Here is a 14,231-nt window from a genome sequence, read left to right on the forward strand (position 1 = left end):
GATATTTTTCTTCACTATTGTCTATGAAACATTGGATGTTTTAATTGCTTTACCACAAATCAATAAACTAAGATCCCTAGTTGTCGTTGTAACTTAAGCATGTATATGGAGACATATAGGTGGATCATGCCTTAAGTGATAACCAAAATGCTCTGTAGTATCTGGATATAGGAGGGAAACCTAATCCTAGTACCGCTACGAATGTGGCTCGCTTTGTAGAATAGTTATAAGTGTTGTGACTTGCTACAGATGGTTTGATTCTGATCATTCATATGAAGACATGCGAGCGGGGGTGTCCTATACAAAGGAGTTTGTATAAGACCGACCACGAACTGTTATAGTCTCGTTATATAACGTCGTTCATGACAGAGACTTCACTTCACTAGGATGACCATAGGTAACATGACCTCAATCCCGAGTGAGTTGGGAACTTCTACCTTTGAGGGCAGTCCTTTGATTTGCACGAGTGCGAGTGGCTAGGTCGCCGACTCAAACCTACCACTTTGGGGATTCGTCTGATTTGGGAGCTGGGAACTCAACTACACAACATGGAATTCACTCTTTCCTCGAAGTAGAGGTCAGTAGATAGATTGCTCCCTTAATGGCTAATTTTGAGGTTTGAACGATGTGATGCCACACACCTTCTCATAGCCCGAGAGGTGTCCATACATAGTAGGACTATGTTATATTGTTCATTAAATGGATCAGTGGTACTTAAGAAGTTAGATGTAACTACAAGGGCAAAACGGTTAATTGGCCTAGTAGTACTTACGAGCATCTGTGAAGGGTTATCGTGTTGTTGATTGGTTATATTCGATGGACACAAAAATATATTTGTAGTGAGAAGAGTACAACTGTTAGTCTTTAGTGGAATGTCTAGTAGTTAACGGATGGTGGATCTCGTGGTTAAAGAGTTTAGTTAGCTCTTCATGTACTATTGGAGCTTCAAGCCATAGGTTCATAAGGTCCCCTTGGTAGCTCAATAGATTCAAGTTAAGAATCAGTTTTTGGGTCAGTTTAAAGTATTCAAATTGACAAGAGAGAGTTCGATTATATATGATATGATTGAACTAGTTAATTATATATGTTATGATTGACACTATGTATGAGATACATTAATTGGAGGAAAATTATATAAATATGATATATATCTAATGGAGGAGAAAAGACTATGGTTTATATGTTGCATTTGATGTGATATTAAACCATAGGTTAATGAATATGATATGATTATATTTATTATTTAATTTTGACAATTATAGGATAATTGTTCTGGTTTTTTCTCTGAGAGCCTACACTCACGCGGTTCACTAAATGATCACATAGGATTTGCAAAACGATCGTCTAACTCTTTCTAAACGATCGCGTGCCCAAGCATCTTACTTAACCATCGTCTATACGATCACGACACTTTTACTAAATGATCGTGTACCTCTACCTAAACGATTGAGCATCGTCTATATGATAGACACCTGACTTCTCTCACTTGCTTGGTCGTGGTATACGATTGTGCTTTCCTTCTTCCCTCTACCAAATCCAACAGAGCCCACACCTCCTAGATTCTCAAACAAAGAATACTGAGGGTTCCAAGTGGTGGTGTCTTCCCTACTGTCGAGTTCGTGAGGAATCCGTTCGTTGGTAGACGATTTGCTTGGACATTCTCAGCAAGAGAGAGAGGAGCAGTCCTTAGGCGAGAACAAGATTTGAGGTGAAGAAATGTTCTTCAACTGGTACATATTTCGTTCTCTTTGTCATTTGAGTTCAAAGTATGCTTGTAATTTGTTGTTAAATGCATATCTAGTCTGTTTGATTGTGAATGCGATAATTCTATCACAATGAGTTTGGAACGATCTCGCTTCCGCTCAGAGGTACTCTTTGATAAGAGTTCCTTCAGCTTTTACATTTATAGGACCACAGAGGCTTGAATGTACCAGCTCTAAGGATTTTTTGGTCTTGTGACCTTTTTCAATAAAATATCTTTTAGTCATTTTACCTTAAAGGCATGACTCACACATAGGTAAAAAAAATTTCTTCTAAATCACTTAGAAGTCCATTCTTTACCAATCACTCAATTCTATTGAGATTGATGTGTCATAATCTCAGGTGCTAAAGTTGGACATTTTATTTAGGGAAAACTCTAAGTCTTTTATTTTGAGTTATCACAGTTTTAAACATTTAAGTGTTAAGGAACAATTTAGTTGCTAACAATCTTAAAATATAAATATTATCTTCGAGATTTGTAGAATAAATATATACACCATTTTTTAAATAAATATAAAGAGATTGAATAATTTTGGTACAATAGGAATTTTATAGAAATAAGATTCCTTTTCAAACTTGGAACCAAAAATACATTATCTAGTATAACATAAGATTTCTGTAAACAAAGTCGAAACCTCTCACTACTGTAGCTGAGATGCGTGCCATGTTCCAACCTGCATCATCATCTCCCCAGCTTCCAGTTGTCGTCAGGAACTAATTCCTTGAAAGGAAGAGCAAACATGATTAGTGGTGTCCGAATCAATTATCCAGGTCGAATCATCATTTTTCACTAAATAGGTTTTAGAAACAAGAAAATCATATTTACCTTGCTTGGCCTTCTTCTTTTCTGCCAAGTATTTAGGACAACTTTTTTCCAATGTCCCTTCTTGTTGCAATGGAAACATATTCCCTTTGCAACCTTAGCCTTCTTGCCCTTTAGGTCAACAGTTGGTGGGTTAGCTTTCCCCTTTCCACCTTTCTTCTTCTTCCATTTTTTGGTGCCGAAAAAAGAAGGCACAGACTTCATCCCAGACGTCAAACCTTTAAAGAACTTTTTAGAGGATGAAGCAACATTTGGCTCACCCTTCTGTTCCTTGGTTTTCATCAAGGATTAAAAGGTTCGTAGCTCGTTGAGTAAGGTGGTTAGGTTGTAGTCAATCCTGTTCATAACAACATTGCTACAGAACTATAGGAAACTTTCAAGTAAAGTTTCCAGGATGAAGCTAACATGACTGGCTCCATCGATGGCGGACTCATTCATCTCCGCCACGTTGAAGTGGACCATTATGTTGGGAACATGTTCTCTAACAGATGCCCTTCTTGCATATGGGCATTGAAGATGTATTTAAGAGCGTCGTGCCTGGGCTATGCGGATGATTGTCCGAACATTCCCCTCAGGGACTCCATGATCTCACAGGTCATGAGCATGGACTCATGCTTTTTAGCTAAGATTTCAGGAAGACTTGTCAAGATGTATGCTCGGGCCTTCTCGTTTGCTCGTGTCCATCGCTTGTATGTTTCTCGAATATTTCAAGCAACATTTAGAGCTGGAATGGGAGGACAGTCCTCCATTAGGAAAAAACGGATGTCATCGATGATAAGAACAGTGTTGATTGTGTTTTTCCAAGTTGTGAGATTTTCACCCGTTAGTTTGTCAGCGACGAGTAAATTAAGAGTCGCTGAAGTCAATGAATAAATTTGCTGAAACCATACAAATTATTTATATTGATCTATTTGTATTAAACCACTTAGAAAAACCAATCAATTTTAGAAAAATAATCTCATGTTCCCTAAATGACATCTATTTTGCAATGATGCTTCAGTGAGACAGGACAAAAGCCACCATAGAGTGATCAGGTGCCCCTTCACTGAAATGAGACTATCTCAACCAATAGACAAAACAACTCCTTGTTACTGTAACTATCAGTCACCATTGTTCGATCCAGAAATAGTTAAACTCGCTTAACATTTCTTGTAGGTATAACCCCTCATTTTAGATTCTAAAGTTCAGCCCCAACGAGCCAACTGTAGAGAAAATTTGATTGGGGGAAAAACTAAAGTAACCTTATCCATTTCTGGAGTTTGAATAAAGCGCCATGCAAAAATGCCATCCGTAGGGGGACACTCAAAGTGCCACAAGGCTATGCATGAGACTTTACTTCAAACTAATGAGAGAGACCGAGGGATGTGTTGTCACACGTCTCGCTCCCACTTACTATAAACACTCTCTCTATTCACCTTGATATTGATATATACAAACACCATCCATAGGGGAACACTCAAGGTGCCTCATGACCAAGTATAGATCTCACGGTGTGAAATTTTAGGGAGAAACATGAAGAGGATAAAATGAAGTATCATATACCCATTTTCCTCCCACTGATCATTTTACCTAGGGTTAATTAACGTAGAAAAAATCGGCTACTGATTTTAAATAAGTGATTTTTTCATTTGCCCAAAAAACAATATTTTCTTTAGATAGTCAAACAAATTTTTATTAAGGTTCTTTAAATACTTTAACAAACGTTAACTAATAATTACATGTTTATAACAAATCTATCTAATTCATCTTTTCAAGTCAGTTCCCAGGTAGAGGTGTTACGTTTTTGTCAACATAAATACCCCAGCCTAGATAGAACTAGTCTTAGACAAAAGGTCCCTTATAGATATATTTGTTACAATGTTAATCTTTTGATTAAAAAATAATTTAATCCTATTAAACCGATTAAAATATAAAACTAAATTTTTAATCTCATTAGAAATGTGAACTTAGATCTATATGATTCAAATTTTAAAACAAGTTTAAAAAATGAATTTAATCTAAGGTTTGCATGCAATTCTAATTTATCGATTTTAATATCTAATTTCATTTTGTTATAACCACTATAAGCAAATGAAATAAATTAAAACCATACATTGCATCCATTAACATACTTTAATAAATTATAACAATTATAAATTACCTAAGGTAATGTCATGTTTCATGCAATTTCATTTCATTACTAACATACATAACACTTATATAATAAGGTAATGAAATAGTTAATAACATACTTCAAACATACATTCATACTATATATTATAACTCTTATAATATAAATGATGCATATATATGTTATTAATGCATGCATACATATATTATAACATTTATAACTATATGATGTATGAGCATGTTATAAAAAATAGATCATGCAACTAAACATATATTATAACTGACATAATATAAATGATGCATGAAATTAAATGTATAACCTATGGTGGGATTTTATACTACATAGCATACATTATGGCATATGATAATAAAATTTAAATCATACATCACATGCATAATTTAAAGGCAATTAACAGACTGGGATTGGACACCTAAAAAAAAAAAAATATCTAACTATTACAAATTAATAGTCATCCAGTTCGAAACAGGTGAACCGAGCCTTGAACCGCTCAAACTACACCACGAACTGCTTGAACCAGCCATGAACCAGTCCAAAAAAACCCAAAAAAACTCGAGTCGAAGAACCCACGAATCGAACCGGACCAGTAGACCATAATCCGTGCACGAACCGAAGTTGGACCGCACGTCTTCTTCACCTCGAAGCGTCGCGACGCTATGAAAAAGATTTTCATCCGCCGCATCGCAGCACCGCGACGCTACTGTACGATCACCCACGTACAGTTTTGAACTTCTTCGAAACGTCTATGATTTTGGCCTTGTTTTCTCCTGATCATCATCAGGAACACCGTGAGCGACTCAAAAACTTTAAAAGCAGACTCGATCGCACTTAATTGTCTCAAAACATGGGCCCTTACAAACCAATTTTGTCAAATGAAAGCGATTAAACTAAAATGCAATCTCGAAAACATCAATAATTGTAAATCATATATTCCACCGAACATTCATCACATAAGTACAGAATGTAATCATGCACCAATACTGTTAAAAGGAATCTGGAAAACACATAAAAGAAATTGGGATCAAAACCAAGGCTCTGATACCAATTGAAGGAACCTGTAAACGTCTTGAGCGGAAGTGGATCGTTCCAATTTTAGTTTTTCACATAATATAATTTTACGTAACAGTATATGAATCTAAAATAAAAATTACAGCATGCTTGAAAGAAAACAAAAACAGAAAAATGGGTTTAGAAACCCTTACCTTTGAAGACTGATCTGCTAGAAAAAAATCCCTTGAACCAATGGGACACCACCATGAAAATTTCTTCAATATTCTCTAGGTGAGAATTCAAGAGTTTTGTGGGCTCTTGCTATTTTGAAAAAGGGAGTTTGAGAGAGAAGAGAGGAAGAGAAAAATGGGGAAGAATATCTCATAACTCTTTATGTAATTGTCTGTATTGTGTGTTGCTTCTCTCTATCAAAACAAAACAAAGAAGAAGCTTAATTCCCAAACACAACCACCCCCTACACTCACACGTTGTGAGTTGAGGGAGAATAGGGGAGGGAAATTATTTCCCTTCTATAAAATTTTAAAATTAAAAAAAAATAATTTTAAATTATAATCAAAACCGTTATATATATAATAACTAACTTATTATATATATATATATAACCATATGTTATGCCAATACAACCTATGGCATCATATAAAATATAACCTATAGTTTTAATTCTCTCATCAATGGCCTTTCATATAAATTCTATTCATATTAAATTTAATTATATGAATCCAATTCATATAATTAATATTTGAATCATATTCAAATATTTATTCTCTCTCAAATAAACTTTATATTATAATGTATCAAATACATTATAGTAATTATATCATATAATTATATTAAATTAATTATATCACATATAATTAATTCCTTCAATTAATTTGAACAATTCAAATTAATCCAAAAATTGATTCTCATTAATTCCCATTGAGCTACAGAAGAGACTTCATGGACCTATAGCTTGAAGCTCCAATGGTACTTGAATAATTAATTAAACTCTTTAATTAAATTATTCACCATCTGTTAACTGGCAGGCACTCAAATAAAGACTAACAATTACACTCTTCGCACTATAGATATATTTTTGTGTCCATTGGATATAACCAGTCAATAGTACAATGACCTTTTCACAAATTGCTCGAAAGTACAACTAGGCCCAAATTACCATTTTGCCACTGTAGTTATATCTAACTCCTTAAGTACCACTGATCCCTCTAATGAACAATAAATCATAGTCCAACTATGACCAAACCCCTCTCGAGCTAGGAGAGAGTGTGGCGCCACATTTTTCAAGCCCATTTCCAAATTAGTCCAACTTCATACCTTTCCAGCATAAACCATATATCTAAAAGAGGTCGTATTTCTTTGGGTTGTTAGTAATGGAATGATTTCATTATCTAAAATGAAGAACATTTCCCACCAAACGATCAGTCCAATAGATTCCATTAATGGAGAAATTTATCTACTTACTCCGACATCAGGGAAGGAGTGAATTTCTTCTTGTGTAGCTGTGTTCTCAGCTCCCCAATCAAACGAATCCCCAAAATGGTAGGCTTATTGAGTCAGCAATCTGGCCACTCTCACCCATACATATCAAAGGATCGCCTTCATAGAAAGGAGTTCACAACTCACTCATCCTGGTGAAATGTAAGTCTCTATTATGAACAACGTTATATAATGAGACTAAACATTTCGTGGTCCAGTCTTATTTAAACTCCTTTGTATAGAATACCCCCACTCACGTGTCTCCACATGAATGATTGAGATCAGATCATTTGTAGCATTTTATAACAATTGTAACATCTACAAAGCGGGTCATACTTGTAGTGTCACCAGAATAAGGTATCCAACCTTATCCATCTACTACAGACCATTTAGGTTATCACTTAAACATGATTCATCCGTATGTCTCTACATACATATTTAAGCTACAAGATAACCTTGCTTGTTAGTTTATTGGTTTGTGGGTTTAATGCAACTAAATGTCAAATAAAACATCACATATTTTATTAGATAAATAAGATGTTTGTACAATACAATTATAAACTATAGAACTCTACGAGATTTAGAACACCAACCTCAACAAAGGGTTGGTTCTACCTAAATTACACTTGATGCCTGTAAAATTCATTAGATAAACACGTTCAACCTAAGAACGACCCTAAATTAAGTGGAGAGAGATAACACATATTCAGTGTTATTAACCACCCCCAACTTTATTCTTTATTGTCCTCGAACAAGGTAGGAAATGCAATCACTCAAAGAATAACATGTTAAGTTAACATGTACCCTATTCCAGCATTAATAGTCAACCAAGATCATGCTTGCAATCAACTAAATCATCCAAAAAAAGTTCATTAATTCAATTTAAGTTTGGAAATGCTTTACAAATCTTCTTATGATGGATAAGTACATAGTTTATCTATTTTAAGCATAAACCACCTGGAATAGCTTCATGAAACCCAGTTCCTTTCCCTCTACTCTGCCTAGAAAGGTCATGAATTAAACCTCTTAGTTTCAAGTTAGCAATAATATGAGAAAAGGAAGAACCGATCTCAATTATTTTGCCTCAATTTTTTATTTTTTATTTTTTTATTTTTTTATTTTTTTATTTTTTTTATTTTTAAAGAGGAAACCCAATCTATAGATACTACATTCTTTTTTGGCTTGCCTACATGGGTTACATGAATGACATCCAACTACTGGTCGAACTCCTTCAAGAGTGCGTAAGCTTGCTCATTCTCGGGAATATTTTCAGCCCAAAAGAATTACGAGTTGTCTGATTGCCCTTGGCTACTCACATTCCCAAAGAAAGAGGAGCAAACCTTTCTATTTTCATCATTATTTAAGTAGACAAGCGAGAAATTGATTTGTTGATTCCTTATGCTTTTATTACTAATTTGAAATTTAAGAGAGTTTAATTCTTTCACCAAGGCCTTTCGAGGTGACAACAAACTTATGGGGTAAATAACGCAATCCTACGCAAGAAAAACTTTAGATGGGTATAAAAAGGACTTAAAAATGCATAATAGAAGTGATTTTTTTTTTTTCAAAAATGGATCAAAAATCATAATTGTTAGTACAATCAATACGAGTGTATCATCAACTAATCAATTTGCAAGAAAAAAGGTAGCTAAGCAAATAAGCATGAAAGCAACAAAAGACACATTCTTTGAGCATAAAGTTCAAGGACCCCAAGCATATCGGCATCAAAATATAGAGTGTCAAATCCTAATATCTCACCCTCAACTTTTAAAGTGCACATTGTCCCCAATGTGATAGAATCAGAAAACTTATCTGGATCATGGGATGATGGAAGGATTTGGCTCCTCGACTCAACTTCTCTCCAAAATTAAGTATAATAAAACAAGATTAATGGAAAGAATTAAGACCAAAAGAAAAAAAAAAACTAAAAGAGAATTGAACTAAGAAAGCAATAAAGTTTAAAGCCTAACTGCCTCCAAGAAGCAAAAATTTTTAAGGTCGGTTGCTCGATCGTATTTAGCTCAGTTTAGCCATATTTGGGGAGCTCCAATCGATATACTTGGTAGAATCATTGGAGAAAATCCCTCTCGTGAAATACTCTGTGCCTAAGCCCATTCACTTTTAACGTTTTTCCTGTCTTGAGGCTAGTCACCTCAATTGCACCATATCGGTAAACTTTAGTAATGGCAAAAGGGCCTAACCATTTAGAGCGAAGCTAGTATGAGTTTGAGGGGGAATTAAACATCAAAACCTTATATCCAACCTCAAGTTGTTTGCTAGTAATCATTGCATCATGGAATAATTTAATTTTCTCTTTGTAGATCAAAGAATTCTCAGATGCTTCCAACCTCATTTCCTCCAACTCTTGTAATAGTCTAGCCTTTCTAACTTCCTCAGAGTTGAGATTGCATTGCTTTATTGCCCAAAGTGCTTTATGTTGCACCTCCACAAGAAGGTGACACGCCTTACCATACACCAATCTATATAGGGACATTCTAATAGGGGTCTTATAAGTAGTTCTATAGGCCCACAACACATCATTCAGCTTCAAACTCCAATCTTTTCTACTTTAACTTACCACATTTTCTAGAATTATCTTGATTTCTCAGTTGGAAATCTCAGCTTGCCCATTTATCTGAGGGTGACAAAAGTAGTGATTTAATGTTGAACTCCAGATTTCTTCAATAAAGAGTCTATTACCCTGTTGCAAAAGTGGGAACCTTGATCACTAATGGTAGCCTTTAGGAAACCAAACCCATGCAAAATGTTAAATTTCGAGAAACCTGCAACAACCATAGAATTGTAAGAAGTAGTAGCAAGATATACTTGAAACCACAAGAAAAAGGAAATAACCCCATAAAATCAAGCTTTCATACATCAAATAATTCACAAAATATAATAAGGACCCGAGGCATCTCATTCCTACGGAAGAGGCTACCTGACTTTTGACATTGCTTACAGGTTTTGTTGGGGTTGATGCCCTAAAGTCTCGTGTCCTGTAGTTTGTAAACAGTTTGTACGAACGAGTGTTGTATAATATATGCTATTTACTTCACATCTTGATTTTTCTCAGTTGTATGTTTTATTTGCTTTACCACAAACTAATAAACATAAAATTCTTGATTATTTGAATGTAACTTAAGCATGCATGTGGTGACATACAAGTGGATCATGTCTTGAGTGATAACCAAAATGGTATGTAGTAAATGAATATAGGAGGAAACCCTTATCCTGATAACGCTACAAATGCGGTCCGCTTTGTGGAATGGTCACAAGTGTTGTGAATTGTCACAGATGGTCTGATCCTGATCATTCGTATAGGGGACATGCGAGCAGGGGCGTCCTATACAAAGAGTTTGTATAAGACCTGACCACGAAGTGTTAATGTCTCATTATATAACACCGTTCATGACAGAGACTTCACTTCACTAGGATGACCATAGGTAACATGACCTCAATCCTGAGTGAGTTGGGAACTCCTGCCTTTGAGAGCGGTCTTTTGATTTTTATGGGTGCGAGTGGCCAGGTCGCCGACTCAAACCTACCATTTTGAGGATTCATCTGATTTGGGAGCTAGAAACTCAGCTACACAAGATGGAATTCACTTCTTCCCTGAAGCACGGGCAAGTAGATAGATAGCTCCCTTAAGGGCTGAGTCCAGGGCTTGAACGATGTGGCGCCACACACCTTTTCTTGGCCTGAGAGGTGTTCACACATAGTTGGACTATTTTGTATTATTCATTAGAGAAATCAGTGGTACTTAAGGAGTGAGATGTAACTACAGGGGTAAAACGGTAAATTGGCCCAGCTGTACTTACGAGCATCTATGAAGGGTCATCGTAGTCATGATTGGTTATATCCGATGGACACATAAATATATCTGTGGTAAGAAGAATTCAGTTGTTGGTCTTTAGTGGAATGCCTGGCAGTTAACAGATGGTAGATCTCGTGGCTAAAGAGTTTGGTCAGCTATTCACGTACCATTAGAGCTTCGAACAACGAGTTCATTAGGTCTCCTAGGTAGCTTGGTAAAGTCGAGAATTAGTGTTTGGATCAGTTTGAAATGTTAAAATTGACAAGAGGGAGTTCGATTATATATGATATAATTGAACTAGTTAATTATATATGATATAGTTGCCTAAATGTATGAGATACATTATTATGGAGGAAATTAGATATAAATATGATTTATATGTAGTGGAGAAGAAATTACTATAGTAGATATGTGATATCAAACTATAGGGTAAGAATATAATATGTTTATATTCATTTATCATTAAATTAGTTAATTATGAGATAACTAGCCGACATATTCTCCTCAATCGTGCGTTAGTGAGAGCAACCGTGTTCAGTTATTGTAACCAAAGAATAAAATGAAAATTTGTTTCATTTGGCAAAAATTTCGAAAATTCGCAATCGGTGTGAAAACGTATCGGTCACCTAGCTTGAGAGCCTATACAATAGAGTCTCATCGTCTAAACGATTGCACATCTCACGTCTAAATGATCGCACGCCTTTCTCTAAACGATCGCCTAGCGTGCCGCGTTTTCTAAACGATTGTATACCTTTCACTAGATGATCACTTAGTAAAACCTACACGATCGTGTAGCTTTGTCTAAACGATAAGCACTTCGCTATACGATAGCTTTCTCTCCCACTTGCTTATCGTCTACACGATCAGCCTTTCCTCTTACCTCTACCAAATTCACCAAAGACCACACTTTGGATTCTCACTCTAAGAATACCAAGGGCTCTAACTGGTGGTGTCGTCTCCACTTCTTACTTGTTCGTGCTTGTTCGTGTTGCTGTCGTTTGTGTAGACGATTGTGCTGCCGTAGCTGATGCGTTATTTTATGATGTGGAATAGTGGATGAAATGCGATGGTGAAAAATGCATTGAGCACTCAAGTTTTCTCAGCGGAATCCAAGTGTAAACGCCATTGAGTTTTCTAGTAAGTCCAAGGTCGAACTCAGGGACTTGTGAAAATAGGTTGCGATGGTAATTTTTAGGAAAACTTTGTGGTAACAAAATAAATCAATAGTTGTTGAAGTTGTTATTTGCAGTGATGAAAAATAAACAAATGCGGCGGATTTGAGAAAAGTCAAATTGCATGATAGATGCACTGAGTATGCGGATGAACGGGTTGAGAAAGTCTTCAGCTAGCGTTACTTGGGAATGCGTCAGACTATGCGATCATGCTACAACCATGCATAGCAAGTCATTTTCCAATGCAAATGCGATGCTTCTATATCTAGGACGCATGTGTTGAATGCAAAAGTGTCTATAGAGCTTATTCCTAAGTCTCTACTCTTGTCTTATGTGATGATGCAGGATGTATAAAGGCAAGGTGACCGCACACAATCATATCCTATCTCTAGGATACATGTGATGCATTGATAGCAAACAGTGCTTATTCCTAAGCTTCTATCTCTTGATTATGCGTTCTAATCTGACTCTTTCGAGCCTAGATTCTGACCTAACCTTCCCAAGCCTAGATCCTGTCCTTAGACTACCCTCTTGAGTATCTCTAATGGACGAATGAAGCATACATAATACAAGATAATCTCATAGAATGAAGATTCCCAGTTGTGCTAGCTAAATGCTTCTCACCCCATTCAACAAATTTAGTTACTCATGCGTAAATAACAGAGAGTGAACAGATATAGAGAAGCAAATTCCATTTGTATAAATGATTTGAGTATGAAATAACAATGGAATATAAAGGTAGAGAGCCTGGTAGTAATTCCTTGCTGACCGAGGCTTTTACATTGTAAATCTCTATTCGGTTCAAAAGATATTCTTGCTTCCGCAGGCATCAGACCTCTCTCTGTCCTTAAAGCTTCTGGCGCTCTCCCAAGCTTACCAGAACGATCTGTCGGCACAACCTTCTTCTCTCACGTCTGACTTAAAGAAAAAGAAAATCTAAGAACAAGGCTAAACTATCAACAGAACTGTGAACTCGTAAAATAGTTGAACTCCTTTTCTGAAGAATGTCTTTGGTATTTGTAGAGCTTCGGGGTGAAAGCGGCTTCTCTCTTATGATTGCTCAGATGGGATGGCTTTAATTCCCTGGCTGATGTGCCGAATATTTGTCACCGAAAAGCTAAATGTACTTGTTATCGTTAGCGGCTGTCAGCTTAATTCGAATTCGACCGTCATCAGCTTTTCTGTCCCATTCGCAGATTAATTGTGCCTTTCACCCAGATGCACTCACCAAGTTGCGTTGACCAGGTTGCGGCAATCCTTCTTAAGCAAATGTTTGCGAACACCATCACCGCAAAGCCTTGCGGTAATGCTGCGCTCGACCAATGATTTTCTATTATTGCAATTTTCGCCTTGCGTCAATGCATATTCTGCATAAAAACAAAAAAATCAACTGTTTCTATGCGATGAACGCATGTGACCGCAATATTTTGAATTTGATGCTTTTTGGATGCAATTTAACTTGTTTTATCAACGCAAGCCAATATTATTTAAGAACTTAGCACTATGATAACGTGCATTTCTGCCCATTATCATACCCCCAAATTTAAACAATGCTTGTCCTCAAGCATAAGCTAAAGATTTCCTTTATCAAGTCAATCGAAATGTTCTTTTCCTAGATTTCTCAAGGATACTTCGTTTAAATCCTATATACCAAAATTTTCTTAAGTCTTGTTCAAGTCTCCTCTTAAAATATTTCTAAGACCTAGGGACCGCAAACTTAACCTTCAAAAAGACTTTACTAACTTTCGTTAAGTCTTGTTCAACTTGGTATGAGAACTCATTCTCTTGTATTTTATTTATCATAGCATGCCATTAATTAGTGTTAATTTGCATAACTATCTGTTAGAATGTATGTATTGTATTTCGGTCACAATGATATCGGAAAGAGCCGAACGCGCTCATGGATGCTCTTCGGTAAGAGTTCCTTCAAGTTTTACAATAAAAGAATGAATCCCTAAACAATGTTTCTCAATACAACCCAGAGTCTAAAATTTTCCTAGCAGTACATTTTAGACTAAAGTGTCCACCACAAGCATATTCATCACA

The sequence above is a fragment of the Benincasa hispida genome, chromosome 6 (assembly GCF_009727055.1).
Source record: "Benincasa hispida cultivar B227 chromosome 6, ASM972705v1, whole genome shotgun sequence".
Taxonomy (NCBI): domain Eukaryota; kingdom Viridiplantae; phylum Streptophyta; class Magnoliopsida; order Cucurbitales; family Cucurbitaceae; genus Benincasa; species Benincasa hispida.